The 22,500-nt window shown below is 35.1% G+C and overlaps 1 protein-coding gene across 1 annotated transcript in view; it reads left to right on the forward strand.

Annotated features, from left to right (window-relative positions):
• Window positions 1–22,500, forward strand: part of LOC144966322 (prolactin-releasing peptide receptor-like) — a 210,462-nt gene that overhangs the window by 69,852 nt on the left and 118,110 nt on the right. Inside the window, exon 2 of the mRNA XM_078902572.1 lies at window positions 8,234–8,360. The gene's annotated coding sequence lies outside the window, so the exon portion shown is untranslated. The remainder of the gene's footprint in view (window positions 1–8,233; window positions 8,361–22,500) is intronic.

Below are 22,500 nucleotides of genomic sequence, written 5' to 3' on the forward strand. Positions count from 1 at the left end.
CTGTCTCTGTCCGAAAAATTGTAATATCGTCTAACAGGCCTCATGTCTTGTTCTCAATGTTAAGTGTATGCCTTGGCTAGGGACCTCTGTAAGCAGTTTGAGCACGTGCAGTTGGTATTGATCTATATAAACGCTCAAGCTCAAACTCAATTTCTGTTAACAGTTAAGGTGACCGTGTTCGCCAAGCTAGAAATATTTTGGCTAATTGATCCAATGATTTTGTTATAAAATAGCATCTTAGATCTTCTTCCAGTGTCATCTCATGGGTTGAGGTCGACTTGAAATGACACGCCAATCTTCCCTGTTGACGGCTTGCTGACTGCATTCGGCTGCCGACAATCCTGTCCATGTCCTCACATCATCTATCCAAGTTCTTGCTGGCCTGCCTCTTCCTCTCTTCCCCTCAACTCTACCCTCAAGAATGTGTTGTTGACAGTTTGATGGCGCCTTAGGTGTCCAAAATACTTTAGTTTTCTTGTTTTTATTACTTTCATTAGGGTCGGTCTGATATCAAGGATATCACAGACTTCTTGATTTGTTTTCTTTTCTTTCCAACTGATTTTTCCAAGGCGACGGAAAGTCCACATTTCAAAGGCCTCAATTCTTTTCTCTATTTGTTTGTTCAAGGTCCATGTTTCTGAGCCGTAGAGAAGCGCCGAGTGGACATAACATTTGAGTATTCTTATTTTCGTTTTCATCTGCGTTTGTTGCGAAGTTAAAATGTTATTCAGTTGACTGAACCTTGACTTAGCTATAGCAATCCCGTTTTTCACTTCTAGCTCATTCTTTCCGTTGTTGGTCATTGTCTGTCCAAGATATTTAAAAGAATCTACTTGCTCGATGTTTTGATTATTAATTTGGACTTTTGCGCTTTTTTCAGGCTTCTTTGACATGACCATTACCTTCGTCTTTTGAACATTCATCTTAGATAGAATGGCGGAATTGTGAAATTTGATCAAGATTAAAACGCTAGTTCTTATGACACTGAATCGGACCTAATGGGAAAGATAGATTTGAAAGAATCCGCTTGCAGGCATTGAAAATTGAACTATTCAAAAATAGATCTAATACTTTAAGATTAAATTTCCAATTATTGGCAAAATTGTAAATTAAAAAAAGAAAGAATGAGGGATTTTTATTACGTGTTACGTGTAAATTGTTGGTTTTATTTTTAAAGCTTTATATTTTAAAGAGACAAATCTCTATTCGAAAACGAGATATAACTTACTTGCAAGTCAGATAACCAAACTTGTTATGGGCTCATTGTTGTGGAAATAAAATTGAGCTTTTATATAGCGCAATATCCACTTAACATGCTCAAAGCGTTTTACAAGGGGTCCCTGGTCAACAGCAACATTTAACATGTAGGACGAGACATGACGCCTGTTAAGCGATATTACAATTTTTCGGACAAAGACAACGCTGTTAACGGCCAGGTACTCATTTTACACCTGAGTACGGTGAGAGAATGTGAGTAAAGAGTCTTTTCCAAGGACTCAACTATGCGTCGAGCGAGGCTCGAACCCAGGACCTTCCGATCCGAAAACGAGTGCCATACCACTAGACCACATAGCCGCACAGTTGAATTACTCTCAAACCAACGCAAAATATTGTCCTTTACAGGTCAAATCAAGTCCATAAGTGCGTCAGACCTCCAAATATTAGCAAATAGGATAAAGGTACAAATTACAGATGATATTTTGTATATTTACATATTTGTGTTTGTGTTTACTGTCTCCTGACGAAGGCCAAGGGCCGAAACGTTGTTTGTTTTGTGTTGTTCCCTTATATATGAGTCACATCTACTCACTTTATTTTTTTATCTCCAAATTACAGATGAATAACGAAAATCGATCTGAAAAAAAATGTGTTAGATTAATATAGCTCTTTAATCCAAATTTTTCCATGTATTTAATTTGGTTTCAAATATATATTAGTAAATGAGGTACAACGGTTGCTTGGTTTTCGCTTAAGTATGAATTGCCAGATTGTTCTATTTCATAAAATCACATAACATGGCTAAAGGCAAAATTTAGGATTATATCCTTTATATAGATAGAATGCGCTTGGCCAAGGAGTTCACAACATTGCCATCCGGAAGTATAACGGACCAACACACAAACTCTGTGTAACCATGAACTTTTATAGTCTGGTTAATACAGTTTAGTGAGAACAACTCACAAACGCGGATGGCAAAAACAATAACAAAGGCCTGAGTGACGTCATCTGCATACTATCTATACCTTTAATATTAAAAAAACAAAAAAGTAATCTATCAATAATATTATCAATGAACCAATAAAAAAAATGAAAAAAATATAATTTCCGATCATATTCACATCTTAGATAATACAACCTTCGGTTGATTTATTAATGCCATCGTAATTTGGCTTACAAAATATAATCATGGTAATTGGTCAGTTTGGTATCAGAATGCAAGATTGATGGTATTATATTTTATACACTTAATTAGCGACAGCGCAGCGTACATTTGTGTCTTCGAGTTGAAGGTTTAAAGCAAGTATTGGTTTGTGTTAAGATCACAAAAATCAATCATTAAATCTGGTCATAAAACTTTAAGATTACTTCAGGCTTGAAGCTTTCACTGTAATTGAATCAATAGAAGAAAAGAAAAACATCCCCTTCATAAATGACGTCATAACTTCTTATTCACGGTGAGAATGACGCAAACGCGAAAGAGAATGCGTTAATAATTTGAACATGTTTGTGAAAGAAAACACTCATAGACCAAATGAAGGGCTTCACCAACCTAACAATCCAAGAGCTGTTTGAAAAAGCAAGAGACAGGGAGGAATGGAGAGAGATAATTCATGCAGTATCCGAAGCCTGGACCAGGCATGGAACCTAGAAGAAGAAGAAGTTTGTGAAAGGAGAATGTTTTTATGCTTATTGAAACAGCTTTTCACTTAAAATAAATTAGCTTATATCTTGTCATTTCCTAGAAATTCCAACGCCATCCTCTTCTTCTTCTCCTTTACCTCGCCTAATCCTCATATATATATATATATATATATATATATATATATATATATATATATATATATATATATATATATAACCAATCACATTAAAAAGGTTATATGCCCACGGCACGCACCTGTTTTTTAAATAGATATTATATATATATATATATAATATATATATATATATATATATATATATATATATATATAATATCTTTTTTAAAAAGAGGTGCGTGCCGTGGGCATATAACCTTTTTAATGTGATTGGTTGACGAAGAAAGTGGAAGTCACATGACACTATTCGGTGCAATCCCCCGCCATTCCCTCGGCAACGTTTTAACGAAGCTCTCTTGTCTGTCCATATTGATTCTGTGGAGAAATGATCCATCATAGGGACACAAACAAATAAGGCTAGGAGGAAAGTGAAACTAACACCAAATTGTTTAAAATTCCAAGTCTAACAAGAATCAGTCGCTTGCTGTGTTATCCTTTTCCCTCATTTCATTTTTTGTTCACCTTCTACCCTTTCCCTTATATATTTATTTATCTTTTTTATCTATTTATTTTATTTCCCTTCAACCTTGACCTTGCTGTGTGTATACCCAGTTAACGGTGTTATACGACAGTATTCAAACATCGGACCGGAAAACGTCCTTCAAATATCGATCGATTTTAATGACCCTCATCTTGGCAAAAGCAGGGACCCCGCGAGATCCCAGGTCTGAGTAGATTTTGCTAAGATGAGGATGATTCAAATCGATCTATATTTGAATGACGATTTTTTAGGGCAAATTTTTTAATTGTGTCTTACCAGAAATCGTTTCACTGGTTAATATGCTTCATTTCCTGATAGTCAAGCAATAGTTAGTTGAACTATGATCACAACTATGCCAATCTATTCTTTTCAGTTAGTTTCAAGATTACCTCATATTTTGTCTAAAAGAACAATTTATATGACACGTAATGGTATTTTCTCGTGAAGTGATCGTGTTTTGCGGGTATTGGGCAGAATAGAGCTAACGTTATTGAAGTCATCAAATGATGCACGACACCGGGGACATATTCACATTGAACAATATGAATATTACTATTGATCCTTCTACTTCTCAATTTTACTCCGATTCTTTCTATTTTGCAATAACTTTTGAAATATCAGAAATGAATGCACTTCAACCCGGTTTTCGCACTCTCAAAAAATTATGTTTCTACAACCAGGCGTGGAATTCTATTTATCAACATTTACATATTTTTCTTGAAGAGAAAAGGGAATAAATGTATTCAAATATTTCAATGTAAATAACAAGAATTTAATCAATACCATTAATTTTGACAACAACAATGATAATAATAATTATGAATATCGATTATGATAACCATGATATTACAACGGTGAAGATAATGGCTATGATGATAATGATAATTGCCATAATGTAAAATCAACAGTGATCTTAATATTTGTATTCATAACGTAAATCACAATTCATTCTTTTTTATAAACAAAAATTACGCTGCCTTAGTTCTGAAAGCCTTGGGCCATTAATGCTCATTTACGTTAGCTCTCATTATTCGGATACGTTGTTTGGCACAAGAGTCCATGCAAAACATACACGCAGGGCACGACCATGGGTAGATTTTAACTCACTGAATCCTAGAGATTTTTGCTACTTTTCAACATTTGAAAAAATGTATAAAAAATGAGCATGTACATAGATATTCTTATTCAACTACCATTAACATGTAAAAACTAAAAACATTAACTTTGATACTACGCCTATGATTTGTCTCATAAAAATGTAATAAATAGGCATGGCGTAAAAGTAACCCGGGTAAACTACGAATATAGTAGGTGTTAGGGTTGAGTGAGTTAATAACAGAAATGTATTGTGTTTCTTTGTATGATCTACCTCTGTCCTAAGATTGCTGGGTAATAAGAAAGTTTGAGTATGTGAGTGTGTCAGTAAGTGAGAGAGTGATTTTACTAGTTAAAAGAAATAATTAGGCCTTCCGCCACGGTATCACTAGAGACCAGAGACCATCCTTGAAGGAATATTATACGTAGTCCACCAAACAAGATGTGTGATGTCAACAGGAATCACACATGTTGTCCAAAGTGAGCATATTGGGGGTTAACAATGTTGCCCAAAGAAAAAACGAAAGTGCCTGAAGCGGGGCTCAAACTCGGGACCTTCTGAAGAAACAGTGCGATGCCTAATAAACTCCTTGATAATCACTCGTTACCGTTTCTTTCATCTTTTTTTTTCAGAAAACCAAAATCAAGACTTGATAATCAATTTAAGAACCATCCTAGTATCTTCATGACTACTCTTAATACATCATTTTATGTTATATTATTCTATATTTAGACTTGTATAATTCAATAAAGATGATGACAATAAGGGTTTGAAAAACTGCGAAAAGGAGATTGGCTACTGTCATGTTCATTTTTTTGAAGGGATGATGAAAATCGCCATTCAATGACTCCCTGCCACATCAATTATTCCAAAGATATGTCAAGTTATTTTAAAAATTTTCCGAATCGATAAGACTTTGTATTCGTTACCAACATTATGTTTTATTCTGTAGTTGAATTTCTTGTTTAAATCAGCTATCTGGCATAGTGGTAGAACATTATGACTTACTGACTTAGATGTTCTTTCGGCCAAGGCTGTAAAATAATATTTCTGTTTAATTTCGACAAAGAAATAATAATTTAAAAAAACACCCCCATAAGCCATATATCGATAGCTTAGAAAAGCCCTTTAAAATAAAGGCTTTTATTCTACTTATTCCTATGAAATAAAGGCGACGTGAATATATTTGAATGTCTGAGGTCCGAATGTAATATGGGCCTAATTTAACATTGTAGTAATGGACAATAAATTGTGCGTCATTCTTTGAGATTTTTCTTTACAACAATGAGCCCATTATGAATCGGGTTATCAGAATTGCATAAGAAGTGTACGTTGATTAAAAATGTGAATAAATAGGTGCTTGTCATTTCACAGCCTTGTTTTGTTACTAACATGATTTCCACAGCCTCTCTACATCCACAAAATCCCTTAAGGTGGTGAGAATTGTTATTTATCTTACCGTATTTAGTCTTTGATGCTGTTACAATGACGTTATAATAGACATTAATAAGATCTGGACTTATTTAAATTGAAATTCGATATTGTATTTATTTAAACCATGAAAATAGAACTGCAAGTACATTGTTTCATTTTTTATGAATATCAAGCGACATTCATCGTCAGTTTGTGACGGGCAAAAATGAATAGCCACAATAAATCTGCATAACCGTGTTTTTGAGCGATCGATCATATTACCCATTCTGTGTAGCTTGCCTAGGGAATGATTGATTGCCAGACAATAGAAAAGCAATTAATTGTGCTTATGTAAAGTGTATGTAATGGAGATTAAGTTTTATGTTATTGTTTGTTGGGGAAATCAGGCATTTGTTTAATGTAATCAACAATGTGCCATCGATAATTTAGCTATTGGCAGGATTGCTATCATTATAATAGTGCCAACAAAAGTGTCTTCCAAGGCAATGTGTTCTGTATGAAATAAAAATGCGGTTCTCAATGTCCTACCGGGAAGTTAAGCAAAGTATTTAAAGCTCTTTGTACATGAAGATTTCTTTAAAACTAACGGATACTCCAGAAGACAGTGATTCAGATTCTTCTTGATTAAACCCTCTCAATTTTAGGGAATTCTTTTACATCATTCTGTTTTGTTTCTGACTCTAGATAGTTATTTTGTGTAGATTCTAATACTGTATTTGACTCAACAAAAAACAAAAAAATCAATGTTGAAATAATATTGGACTGGGAAAAAGAGGAACGCCCACAAGACCATTACTCTACTCATGAATCCAAGACTTTCTTTAATAATGCAATGTTTAATGACGCAATTGCGTGGTGAATGCAAGTAAATCAAAATGGTTGGTTGCCCGGTTTTGTCATTAAATTTCTTCTTTTTTATTTTTGTAAAAGGTCTGCTAATTACTGGTATATCGACCGAAATGTGGCTTACAAGGCACCCAATCTTTTGTTTCTGGTTTATTACTTTCATTTCTAGATCTTGACATAGATGCATGACGTCCCGTCCTCGTTATGAAACAATTATGAATGGATCTATGGCAGGATTATTCTTCTTCTCTTCCTCCTCCTCTTCCTCCTTCTTCTTCTCTTCCTCCTCCTCCTCCATCTCCACCTCCTCCACCTCCACCTCCTCCTCTTCCTTCTTCTTCTTCTTCTCTTCCTCCTCCTCCTCCACCTCCTCCTCTTCCTCAGGGCCTGTTTGGCATTACACACTTCGCCTGCCCCCCCCCCCCCTCCTCCTCTTCTCCTTCATCCTCCTCCCTCCTCTCTCTCTCTCTCCCAATATGAATGCGTGTGTGTGTGTTTGTGTGTGTGTGTGTGAATTTGAGTGCATTTGTAAGAGATAGGAAACGGAGACAGAAGGAGAAAAAGAGAAAGAGAGAGAGAGAGAGAGAGAGAGAGAGAGAGAGAGAGAGATAGATAGATAGATAGAGAGAGATAGATAGAGAGAGATAGATAGAGAGAAGAGGGAGAGAGAGAGAGAGAGAGAGAGAGAGAGAGAGAGAGATTCTCTCTAAGAACGAAAGCTCTTTGACCGAGCAATCCACTACCTCTATTATTATTATTATTATTATTATTATTATTATTATTATTATTATTATTATTATATTATTATTATTATTATATTATTATTAATTATTATTATTATTATTATTATTATTATTATTATTACTCTAATGCTCATATCGGAGATATCCAATTTTCATACTGCTAGACCATCAATTCGATGTCCTTGGTTTGCCCTAAGCAAGAGTTAACAAAGGCCGTGAACTGACAAAAAATCATCATCATATACTTGTATCAACAACCCAGACTTCTTATCCGGAGAAGGGAATCGATCTCAATTTAGATTTGAACTTTGTTAGTTTTGTCTTTCGACACTCGTTCGGTCTTCTTTGTGTCCGACCAGAGATGGAAATTATAAAAAACCCACACAAAAACATAAAACAAAACAAAAACAAATGCAAAACATAAAACAAACAAACCAAACCAAACAAACAACATAAAAGAAATACTCCCCCCATAAAAAAAGAACAACCAAAATAAAAGACACACACAAAACAACACAATACCCAAACCCAATTTCTCTTCTACCGCGGCCATTGCTCTTCATCATTTTTCTCTCGTTTCTCTTTTATTTCTTAGGACAAGTAGGACGCAGACCACGTTAGTGTAAAGGGGATCAAGGAAGGTTTGACTCAGTTCTCTTCAAAGGTCTCAGATTTCCGTTCCTGTCGGGTTCTTTACGAACACTTGATGTCAAAGTGATAAGGTGAGTAGCTAATGATTGTGTGAGATGTGACTGACTCGCATCTCAGATTATTCTTTTTTTCTTTCCTTAGATTGATAGTTTATCCGATTCTTTATAGCGATGGTTGGCACACATAATAGCTGTCTTGAAGCTAACAGAATTCTGGGGGAAAGCGAAGCTGAAATATTATATTATCAGGTGGTCACAAAAAACCCTCTGAAAAAAACAAAACACGCCGCTGTTTATTTCTTTCTAATGTAAACATTATAAATACGTATCTATATCTTTTCGAAATATTTACTACTATAGAACTATTATTAATTTGTTAAAACTCGTAGAATTGCAAAATATCAAAATGATTGAATGACAGATTTTTGAATAATAAAATCTTGTAACACCACCAAAATATGTCGATATGTCAACGAAAAGATTACGCAAATTATTGTGTATCTACATCCAATTACATATCGTTGGTCGGCGGATCAAACCTTTGAAGTTTGAAGTCCCGATTTTCACGATCGGCGGATCAAATCTCTGAAGTCAAGAGACGAGCTTAGCGCACCATGTCTTTATTTAATTTTGGACGGATCAGACCTCTCATTCATCAGAGGTTTGATCCGCCAACCATCGATATCTACCAAAACCAAAATGAACCATTTTACAATGTTTGAACTGTTGAAGAAAGGAAACTGTCTTTAACAGAAGTAGATCTCTTTCTTTGCAGTAAGCTCTCAAAACAAACGAGCTATTCTCAATCCAACCATTTCATAGTGGATCTTTATTAGTTTCTTCGTTTACAATGCCGTTTACATAGGCTAACAAATTTACTATACAGACACTGTACAAAGAGAAGGGTTGGATGTATCGACGGGTATTGGAAGAATTTTCAAATAAGAACTGGGCAAAGAGTAGTGCTTATCGCTTTCTTGCTCTCTGATATTGTGTTTCTGAACACGGTTTTTTAAAAAATCACTTCATCTCTATTTTTTCTCAATTCATGTTCATAAAAGTTTGACAGTCTATGTATACGTATTTGTTTTAATTGTATTTTGAAATTGAAAGAAATCCACTGACGAGTCTAAGAGATACAAGCCGATAAAGAGCGGCGCGTTTTTTGTTTTTTGTTTTGTATGTTCACCTGAAATAAGTTATGGTCTTCAGCGAAAGAAGAAACAACAAGTGTCACTTGCCTTACTTACTATTGCTTTTGTAAATTTTGTCAGAGGCCCTTGTGAATTACCAGATAAAAATTTGAAAAAGTTTGTATGAAACGATGCAAGGCACGGCAAGAGAGAAAATGCAAGAAAAAAAAACATCCCTAATAATAAGTCGTCATTTTCTTCCATTTTTTTGTTCTTATATTTTTCCTTCATGCTTTGTCTGGCACTGTTTCATACACATTTTTTCAGACCTTCATTATACAACCCTAATTTGTCAATTCATGAATTACCCGCATCACATGTGAACGAAATTAAATAAATGGTCTAATCCGATTAGACGTGTGAGCTGCTTTACATAAAGCATGAAAACACAGTCAGAATAATTGACTTTTCTCACATCGCGACAAAGTGCTTTCCGCGCTGATTCAGGTCTGAATTCAACAAAAATCTGTATACTAAACCACTCGACCATCAAAGATCTGTTATACGGTATGTCCACAAAATCTAGTAATAACAAGAATTGAAGAGAGTAAGAAAGTGCCGGGAGACAAGAGAGAATAAAGACGTTTGCGCATTCGGAAATCGAACACACCACACAACTGCTATGGCACCTCCGTCTGGACACCCCTAAAAAGTGTTTTCAAACGGTGTTATTATCTTCTGCCCCTCTCGCGACTTATTGAGATCATGATGTCAACACACAAACACCATGCCAGTTTATTGGCTCGATAGAAAAGCCTGGGTACTTTGGTGATCTTACTATCTATTTTAAATTATTTATTTAATGCCTTTGATTGAATGACATTTTTCATCACTCGATTGAAAGAAAAATTCACGGGGAGACTTTTCTCCACGTGTATCCTAAAACAAACTGTACTCGATGAAGATTACAGATTGCAGATTTAAACTTTAAACCACTTGAGAGAGAACACATTACCAATTTACTGAAATCGACAGCAATGCAAACCTGATCTGACAAGTTCAAATGAATTTTGCAAAACACGTAAAATCATTTTATCTATAATATAAGTGAAATTTATTGATAATAATATAGTTCGTCAACATTGTATTTCTTTAAAAAATGTTTTATGTCAATATATGTGATTTATTTTACCATGTATGCCGACTAGCCTCCAATTAAGACGGTAGTCAACTGCAGAGATGTGACATTAAACACACTCACCCAACTAACCACAATAAATGTGACCAGGGGTCAAGGCTGGAAATACTCAAGGCAAAAAAAAAACAAAGACGCGGAGACGAAGAAAACACCGGAGAATACCGATGGAAGAACGTCGGTGTTGAAAGAGACAAATTTGCCATTGTTTCTAATCGGGGAATAGATAATAATTGGGTTCGCGGTTTTGCTCCAACTCCAACGTTCAAACGAAAAAACAAGAGGAATAAATTATAATATATTAAGTTACCATTTTGAACCGCATTCGAATTATAATAAACAACACAAACATTTTGACGATCGCTGAATTCGTTTTGTTATGAGTCGTGTGTATAGATAGCATTGGTCATGTGCTACAACGATTGAGATCGATGCTTGACCAATAGTTTGTTCAAAGGTTATATGTGACCTAGCGTCTCACAACGGTGTTACGTCGGCATCAACTAAATGTGGGACTTGAATTCATAACCTTTGGGTTTATTTCTCTTCGTTATGGCGGACATACAACTTATTGCTTTGCAAAAAAATAAATAAATAATAATAATAAATAAATAAATTCTCATGATATTATCTTTTTTAAATTCACTTTTCGGGGTCCGATTTACCCCTAAGATAATATTACCATTTTGATTTATGTAGGGTCACATATTTAGGCATTAATTTTAAACATTCAATTCTCCCTGCCTGGTCAGCAGCTGTCATCTCGTGTCAGCTAAATACATAGCGACTGGCCATTTACCTATCTCCACGAGACATAAGATGACTATTAATGAACTATCCGCCCACGTGAGTGATGATATATTGGTAGACGCCAGTATAGAGAGAAAGTCTGGCGTGTGAGGGAAAGAGAAGTAGTGTTTGGTGTGGTGGTGAAAATACTGAAGATGGTGATGATTCATTTTACGTTTATATGAGGGATTTAATTAACGTTCCACTATGACAAACAACCCTCTGTCTCTCTCTCTCTCTCTCTCTCTCTCTCTCTCTCTCTCTCTCTCTCTCGCTCGCTTTATATTTATGAATAACAATGATGGTAAAAAGGACGTGTATTCGCTTTATATCTCGTTTTATAGGTACCGTATTTTCTCTTCCCCCCCCCCCCCCCCCTGTGTTTTCTAATTATTTCTCTCAATCTCTATCTATCTGATTAGTCACAAATCCATATCTCTATATCTATCTATCTATCTATCTATCTATCTATCTATCTATCTATCTATCTATCTATCTATCTATCTATCTATCTATCTATCTATCTATCTATCTATCTCTCTATCTATCTATCTATCTATCTATCGATCTATTTGCCTTTTAAAATTATAATTCCCCATCAATGAATGAATGAATCTATATATACATATATATATATATATATATATATATATATATATAAATATGTATATATATATATATATAATATATATAATATATATATATATATATATATATATATATACATGATTAACTATTTGTCTATTTTTGTCTATCTTTTTATTTGTCTATTTTTTCTATTCACTTATCTAAATAATTAACCATCTATTTGTCTACATATTCACTGATCTATCAATTCTTAGCTCTCCTCCGTCTACATATTCTTCTCTCCATTTATAAATCCCGAAAATGTAATATATGTGTGATGTTATCCATTCAGATTTTTTTCTGGTTTTCTTATAACTCTTTCACCTTTCATACTCCTCAGTTCCCTTCATCTCTATGTCTGTATGTGAATGTGCCTTTTACCCTGTCTGAAAAAGACATTAAAACACACAAACACACACACACACACACACACACACACACACCCTATCCCAATATCTGCAATAACATTATATCCCCATTTCACTCTCTATTCTATTTATCTTTCAGTTCTCATTTTTCTTTCTTTTGCTTACAGACATCAATATTTCATCTCAGTCTACATCCTGTTTTTTTTCTGTTGCTATCCTACAGAATTATTTCCCAGCTAAACGAAAAAAAAACCCAAAAAACTTGAGCTTTTCTACAGCTCAATATCCATGTTATCTTAAAGAATTCTTTCACATCTAAACGAACCCCCCCCCCCCCCCCCCCCCCGCCAAAAACTTGAGCGTTTATATAGCGTGATATCCACTAAACGTGCTCAAAGCGCTTAACAAGGAGTCCCTCTGACCAACAACAACATATAACATGTAGAACGAGACAATTCTGTTCGGACAAAGGCAGCCCTGTTAACGGCCAGATACTTATTTTACACCTGAGTACGATGAGACAATGTGCCTTTTCCTGGGGACTCAACTATGCGCCGAGCGAAGCTCGAATCCAGGACCTTCCGATCTAAAAGCTAGGGTCATAACACAAGACCACATACCTGCACAAAAAATATTCCATCACCGATTGAGTATACTACTACTACTACTACTACTACTACTACTACTACTATATATACTACTACTACTACTACTACTACTACTACTACTACTACTACTACTACTACTATACTACTACTACTATCTACTACTACTACTACTACTACTACTACTACTACTACTACTACTATTCTAACTACTACTACTACTACTACTACTACTACTAACTACTACTACTAGCTAGCTCTACTATCTAAACAACAACTACAACAACTACTACCACTACTCCTTCTCCTCTGCTGCTACTACTTCTAAACTACTACTAACTACAACAACTACTACACTACTCCTATCTCCTCTCTACTCTCTATTCTACTACTACTACTACTACTACTACTACTACTACTACTACTATACTACTACTACTACTATTTCTACTACTACTACTACTACTACTAACTACTACTACTACACTACTACTACTACTACTACTAACTACTACTACTACTACTACTACTATTATTACTACTACTACTACTACTTACTACTACTACTACTACTACTACTACTACTACTACTACTACTTCTAATATTCATATTACCCCCCCCCCCTATTCCGTATGTCTCCTCTCCCCCCCCCCCCCCCCCCGCACGCGCACACACACACACACACACGCACGCACACACACACACACACACACACATTCGATTTGTCCTACAAGAGACACATTTCCTGACATCTGGACTAGAAACCCTTCCAGCCAATAGGTTCATTAACGTATCCATCACTTTCCACAGCAGGGGGAAATTACATACCATTTTCTTTCTCTGGTTTGTTTGACCAGCGAAATAAGTACAAGATCTTATTTCAGCTGCTTTCAAAATCTCAGTGTGACGCGTTCTGGAGTCAGACCGTTGGTCTGTTCTGAGTTACCTTCCAACAAATACGCATTTTTCATTCTCCGGAACTATATCAATAGCAGCGTGGCTCAGCGGTACGGTCTTCGCTTCGTACCCGAAAGGTACCGAGTTCGATTACCCGCTGCGCTGTGTGGCCTTGAGCAAGTCACCACGCCCTAGCTCAATTTGCGGCGCTGCACTGAGGCTGACGCCTTGGTTATTCCAATCTTCCCTTGGAATAGACCATAGAGACAAATTTTCCCTATGGGATGAATAAAGGTAATTTATAAAAAAAAATAATTTTAAATAACTCTCAATTTGTCAAATCCATTAAATTGAGACGTCTGTAAAGAACTCTCAAGGTTAAGATTTTTGAAGCAAGTTTTTAGGATATTTTCATATATCGAATAATGTCAATTAACCTTTATCAAACTGAAATTGAAATAGGTCTTATGTCATGACACGGAAATACGGAAGCGTAAAAGAGAAAAGTTTCTGTCAACGGGTAATTATTTACAGGTTTGATAAATCTAATCATTGTGAACTCAATTTTGTAATGGAAATAAATACTCTCATACCCACGCAAAATTCTGTCCATAACAACAATGCTATAAATAAAGTCCATAATAATACTCTCCAACAGTCGTAACGTCACTTCCTTCCTAATGACGCATGGTAACTTAGTAACACTGGCTCTAAACTATCGGAACAATGGCGGACGCCCGTATGAAATATTTCTCCGGCGAGCATAAAAGCGTATCCAGAGGGGAAAAAAACATAAATTTGATAATGTTTTGACTTTTACACATTCTGATCACAAGGCATCTGAAAAGTTCTAGCCAGCATAAAGAAAAAAAAGTAATGATTTTCTTTGTTTAGAACCAAGATGGCCGCCGTTGCCGGGCGGCGTGACATCAGACTATTGAATCCTATTGTGTTCGGTTATCAGAACATCACATATTCCAATATGCTGATGGGTCGTTTAATAGGTGTACATAGTAGCAGGTCTAATAGCCAGATGCAATTATGGGACTGCTTCAACATTGTTGTAATGGACAATAGGGAATGAGATTAGCGGAAGAGTGACCTCCCTTGATTGGACGTCACCCATAGTCTGTGACGTCACCGGCAGAAAAGTCATTAGAGAGAGAACGTCATGTTGGTTGTGCGCATGCGTCTCTCGTCAGTTTACCGGTAGAATTCATTAAAATGGTATGTGAACAAAAATCCTCCCCACATAATAATTAATCAAAATATTATGCTTTGTCATAGAGCCTATCCTGGATATCCCATTATTTGAATACACAAACAAATACATATCGTGTGTTGTGGTTTGTGTGTGTGTGTGTGTGTGTGTGTGTGTGTGTCTGTGTACGCGTGTATCGTGTATCCATATTGTTACGGGCCATTGTATGTGACCAATCACCTCAACACGGTAGTACGTCGGAATCAGCCAGATTCCAAAAACGGATTTGAAGGTTGAACTTAGAAGTTTAAACATCTTATTTTGTCATTTTAAGTGACAGATCATTCTCAATAACATGAAAAATGAAAATGTTGCTGCTCGAAGCTCGAAGAAATAAATAGCAATAGGAAATGGAATGGAAGCTTCAATTTATTAAATGAATCAAAACAGATAATATGGACGTTTCGGGTTTCCCATTTATTAACAAAACACGATGAATAAAACATTAAAATGAATAAGAGATGTGAGAATGGCGTTGTAAATAACGATATTCTTACATCAGGAACTGAAGATTTCAATTTGATACGTATCAATATTAGCGTCAGATGAAAAAAAAATATGTCCAAACTAAATAACCAAATTTAATAGGTAGCCAAATAGAATAATGCTGAATGCTGAATGCTGACTTTCCATCGGGCAGCTGCTGCTCTATCTGCCAATCGTTTGTTAATTTTGAAACAACCCCCCCCCCCCCAAAAAAAAAAAAAGGAAATTGAAAGAAAAAAAACAATCACTAGACTAGAAATGAATGCCTTTATTTCATTGCGTGTGCAATTTTATGAAGGATAGTCTATATTCGGTTTCGTGACAAAATGAGAGAGGAGTAATTCTCTTTCTCCAACCGACTCCAACATAAAAATAACGTTTTGCAGCAAAAAAAAAAAAAAAAAAAAAAAAAAAGAAAGAAAGAAAATCAATCATTTTCAGCCAATTGAGTTGGTAGATTGGGACGTGAGATGGAGGGAATGGAAAGCAGAAAATAGGGGAGAAGGGAGAAAGATGGAGGGAGGGGGGGGGGGGCAGTGATGTGGTATGAGCCGCACATCCTTTTTGATTGTGTAATGGTACCTCGTCCCTAAGACTTTATCATTTAATCATGGACTTTCTTCTTATTCTTTCTCTTCTTCTTTATCTTCTTATTCTTCTCCTCCTTCTCCTACTCATTATCATCATCATCATCATCATCATCATCATCATCATCATCATCATCATCATCATCATCGTCGTCGTCATCATCATCATCATCATCATCATCATCATCATCATCATCATCATCACCATCATCATCATCATCATCATCAAATTCCTCCTCTTCTTCTTTCTCTTTTTCTTTTTCTTCTTCTACTTCTTATCCTCTTCTTCTTCTTCCTCCTCCTCCTCCTCCTCCTCCTCCTCCTCCTCCTCGTCTTCTTTTTCTTCTTCTTTTTCTTCTTCCTCTTCTTACCAGTCCATATTAAAAATGTATATGTGGGTCTGTGACAGGCATTAAGCTGTGTTTACGGTGACCAGAATTTGATGTTTTTGGTTTAATCGATGAGGGCTTCAGTGATTGCAGTTGCCGGAGGATTCCTATTCCCGAGTCACGTTGCAGAATGGAAATAGGAATGGACGTAGGCGTCAGTGCGAGAGTGGATTTTTCTTCCGTGCCCTTGAATGGATTTTAATGTTTTAAGCGAGCTTTGGAATTTCAATGATTGTTTTTTTTTTATGTTTTAAAGAAGATGGTAACATTCTTTTTCTTCCTTCGCACTACACAAGGTTCCATGCTGTTTTTTTTTTCACGATAGCAGATGCGTTGGTATAGGGTAGAAGTCCATAATTATGCACCCTGCATTTCTTTTTTTTTTACTGTGTCCCATTGCCTTATTAATCTGGTTTGTTTGAGGTAGGTCCCAAACTACACTTGAATATACTGACCTGGGCTGTACAAGAGTTTTAGAAAAGTGAGTGGAGCAGGCACTTATGGTGATAACAACAAGAAATGAAGTGAAAAGTGCCAGAAGACAACAGAGAATAAAAACTTCGCGGTGGCGATGAGGGCTCGAACCTGCGACCTTACTGGTACGACAACTCCGCCTGGCCGAGAGATCGTGACTAAAAGTCGAAGTGAGAGGGTATTCTATGAGATTCCAATAAAAGCACATCTAGCAGAACTGACATGTTTGATCTGTTGTCCCTGGAATGTAATGTGTTCAAAGCTTTTATAAGATTTATTTTTTAATGGTTAACAAGAGGTATTGGATACATTGAATTTCACTATTCATCTCTGCAATTTGACTATACCTTTGTTAAGTATTACATCCATTGGTACAGATACACTCTTATAAATTAAATCCTCGTCAAACATCCTGTTAATAATCGTTGTTGTGCCTTGGTCACTGATGTAGATCAGAAATAGCACGGGGTCAAGTATCCCTGTGAAACAGCTGGAGAAACGACAAAAGAGTAGGGGATCAAGAAAAACGACGTAAACAAATTTATTAAAAGGTTTCCATGGTTTAAAAAAATATATAACTCATAATACTATTTATTTGCCTCTGAACAATCTAATGGCATTTTATCATTGCCTTTACACCTACTGACTTCTGTGATTGATGTTAGCATATTAATTCAAACAACAGTTAGCGCGATGTATGTATGTTTTGTCTCTAGATGCAAAACAAACATAAGACAAAACTGGTTCGGTATTCGTATTGTTCAGAAATGGAACAGTTTGAAATTTGAAACAAAGAATGCAAAATCTATGGATTATTTCAAGGTGTTAGTAGACAGGGAATTATATGATGGGAGATTTATATATGACGAATAATACTTGTTTGCTCTGCTGTTGACATGGCTTTCAATCTTGTATGTATATATTATGCATTATTATATTATTATGGTTATCTTCTATACGCGTGTATGTGTGTGTGTGTGTGTGTGTGTGTGTGTGGTTGTGTGTGCACTTTGCATGTCACGGTTAAAGATATATGTTTGTACACCACATGAGTACATTTAAGTTGAAATACTATCTTTACCACGTGTATCGTTATTGTAATATTTAATCAATAGATTTATGGCATTACTAATTAATATTAAGGGCATTCAAAGGATCTTATCCTATTTTGCCCTATACCACATGTTATGTTATGTAAAACAAAACTCATCATTATTTCATTGTTCAAATATTCCTCAAATACGTAGCTTGTTACTTTCATTCATCATTACGTCCAGAGACAAGTGACCACCAACATCAATCACAGCAGCTTGTATAATTGATGATTTGAACACGACTAAGAATTCACCAATTAGAATAGTCCCTGACATTTAGTCCGTTCCGTCACCTTAATTGATCATTTCCTGTCACCGAAAAGGTCTGACAAACAATCTTTAATTGTCATTGATAATACTTCACTGCTAGACGCCGTGGGCTGTAATAAATAATGTATGGACATAAATATAACAGATTCCAATAAAAAAAAAATTAATAATAACAAAACAAAAAAAATACCAAACATGGAACGTTTCGGGCTCAAAGGCCCTTCTTCAGCCGATAACAAAAACAGTAAGGACCTTAATACATCAGATTTAATATAGACACACAACAGAATAGTACTTAACACGTCTAGTCGGAAAATACGAAGTGGAAATGTCATTTAAGCTATTCTTAATTTATGTCTTGGGTAACAAAACCTTTTTTATTTTGGATTGTGTGTTTATCAAATGACGATTCGTGTGCCTGTGTTCCTTAAGATGGGCCTATTGCACATGTGTGATCGTTTTGTAACTAACACTATAATATACCTTAAAACGGCATAATACGAGTTTTAAATTTTTTTTAAAAAAGGGGTGGGGGGTATTAAGCTACCTGTATGATTAATATTTTTTTCTGGCCAAACTAATAAAACATTCATTTTTAATGTACGACCTCATACCTGCTCACCAATTGAAAAGATTTATTGGCTTACTAACTGTTTAGGTCTGAGACGGTGACTTTTATTCTTCATTATTGAATAATTTATCTTGTAGTCTTATTTCAATACTTTCAGGGTTCCCAGTATCAGGCAATCACAGATGAGGTGTTTCATCCATCCTGTTTTGTTGATAAAGGGGAAACCCGAAACGTTCATTTGATCTGTTTTTTGTAATTAAATTGAAGCTTACATTCAATTTCACATTATTATTTATTTCTCGGAGCTTCGAGCAGCAGCATTTACATTTAGATAATATATCACACCAAAACCGCTCTCTTTTTTTTTTTGTTGGTTTGTCTGGAATTAGTTGTCTCGTCATTTTGAGCATCTCATCTCTTGGTGGTTACCCCTTCCACTGGTTAGTGCCTGCTGTGCTGTGCTGTGCTGTGCTGTGTGTCTATATCGATCCAGTCATTATTCTAGACGTTTCTTTCATTTATGACACCAATGTCACCATTATTATGCCTGACAATGTTTCATAAATCTCGATCTCATTGTGGTTTTTCCCATTCGTGGAAAAAAAAACAAAAACAAAAATCACTTAAAACCATACCTCAAACTTGATTTAAATTCCTGATTGCTTTTTGTTGAGAGACGTGAATAACAATAGGAAATGAAATGGGAGTTTCAATTTATTGAACGAAGACATATAATGTGGACGTTTCGGGTTTCTCCTTTATCAGCAACAATTTTGTTGATAGAAGTATTAATTTGAAAATGTGGATGCGCGCGCGCACGTGTGTGTGTGTGTGTGTGTGTGTGTATACTCTGATACAATATATATGTTAACTCCGGCCAAATATTGCAATGCAACAACTTTGAGTACTCTTGAACATAAGTGTTGATAAACATGAGGCCTTTGTTGACTATTGTCTCGTGCCACAAGAGGCATTTACTCATTTTCTTTTCCTCTTGAGAGTTTTGATTGGTTTATTATAGATTGTGCGCGTGGCTAAGAAACTCACAACATTGCCATTCGGAAATATAATGGACCAACACACAAAACTATGTGTAACCTTAAACGTTTATAATCTGGTTAGTAAAGTTTAGTGAGAATACTCTTCAACAGTCGTAACGTCACTTCCTTCCTAATGACGCATGATAACATAGTAACACTGGCTCTAAACTATCGGAACAATGGCGGACGCCCGTATGAAATATTTTCCCGGCGAGCATAAAAGCGTATTCAGAGGGAAAAAAAATATATAAATTTGATCACGTTTTGACTTTTATACATTCTGATCACAAGGCATATGAAAGGTTCTAGCCACCATGAAGAATAAAAAGTAATTATTTTCTTTGTTTAGAACCAAGATGGCCGCCGTTGCAGGGCAGCATGACATCAGACTACTGAATCCAATTACTCAAAAGTATAGATAGTATGCGCTTGGCTACGAAGCCCACAACATTGCCATCCGGAAGTAAAACGGGCCAACACACAAAACTATGTGTATTCTTGAACGTTTATAATCTGGTTAATACAGTTTACTGAGAATTACTCATAAACGAGGATGGGAAAAAAAGCAATAACAAAGGCCAGATGCCGTCAACTTCATGCTATCTATGGGTGGCAAAAAACAAAACAAAACAAAAAACAACAAACAAAAACAAAGACCTGAATGACGTCAACTTCATCCTATCTATATTCTTTTATTATTCACTAATTTCTTTTTTGTGATTTTGTATTTATTTTTTTCTAAATTGTAAAAATCGGTTTTGTATTATGATTTCTGAACATATTTTGATGGCGAATAAATATCGTTATGGTTATAGCCATAATTAAAAACGGAAAAATGGTTTGTAATTTTTGAAAATAGACATATTATTGTAAGGAATCTACTTTGAAATATATTTGTTGAAAACACGATTATTATTTTTTGGTACGAATCGTACATGTTTTGTTAATGTAATAAATTACTCCTTATCAACAAATTGCAGAATATTGCATATTATCAACAACAACAAATGTTGTTCATAATGATAATGATAATATTAATGATGATGATAATAATAATAATAATAATAATAATAATAATAATAATAATAATAATAATAATAATAATAATAATAATAATAATAATAAAAAAAATAATAATAAATAATAATAATATAATAATAATAATGATAATAATAATAATAATATAATAATAATAATAATAATAATATAATAATAATAATGATAATAATAATAATAATAATAATATAATAATAATAATAATAATAATAATAATAATAATAATAATAATAATAAATAATAATAATAATAATAATAATAATAATAATAATAATAATAATAATAATAATAATAATAATATAATAATAATATATAATAATAATAATAATTATATAATAAATAATATTATGACTCTATAGAACACGCGGTATTCTCAACAACGAGGCTCTTGGCGCTTAAATTACAACACAAATCAATATATAAAGTACATGACATCAAAAATGAAATACTCGTATTTTCAAGGATTTCTTGAAAACAGACAATGATTTGGATTTTCAGATGCTCTATGAAATGGTGTTGCACACAGGCGGATCATTATGTGAAAAGGACCTTGTTCCCGCCTTTGTACGAATGCGAGGGATAGACAAACGGGTGGTGACAATTGAGAAACGCAAATGTCGGGTTGTCGAACATTTCTTTAGGAGTTCTGTGAGGTAGTGAGGGACAGTGTCTTCCTGACAACTAGGACACATGTTTTGAATTTGACCCTTTTCTCAACAGGCAGTCAGTATAATATTTGAAGGAGATGCGTGGCAGAGTCAAACGTCCGCCTTCGAAAGACCAATCTGGCAGCATTATTTTGGTCCGTCGGCAGCCGCCTGAGCTTATTTTCCGATACATCAAATAACAGAGCATTACAGTAATCCAGCTTGAAAATAAAAGAGAAACGACAGGTTTCTTGGTAACATCCTCCGAAATGAACTGTCGAATAGATCCATTTTTTTTTCAAATGACACATTGGATCATTGTCTTAATTTGATGGTCCATGGACACACACACAGTTTCGAATCTAAAAATGCTCCAAGATATTTGACCTTGTCAACAATATCTATTGACACCTCTCCTACTTTTAATTTCTTCTCGTTCCAAAATCTTCTGTTCCCTGCATACATCATCTCCGTTTTGTCGTCATTCAACATTAGCCTGTACTTAACCTCCAATCTCTTACACCCAGTACGTATTTTCCACACGTACTAATAACATTTTGTAGGTTTTTAGTATATTCAGATCCAAGTAATTGGGTGTCACAGCATATTGGTGGGAGGACAGACCAAAGCCCATGATAACATTTGAAAGTGGATGTATGTAGAGAACAAAAGGCACAGGTCCAATAACTGACCCCTGTGGGACACAATGTTCTAAAGGAATT

Source organism: Berghia stephanieae, chromosome 2 (assembly GCF_034508935.2).
Source record: "Berghia stephanieae isolate SIO BIC M18660-M18661 chromosome 2, UCSD_Bste_1.3, whole genome shotgun sequence".
In the NCBI taxonomy this organism is placed as follows: Eukaryota; Metazoa; Mollusca; class Gastropoda; order Nudibranchia; family Aeolidiidae; genus Berghia; species Berghia stephanieae.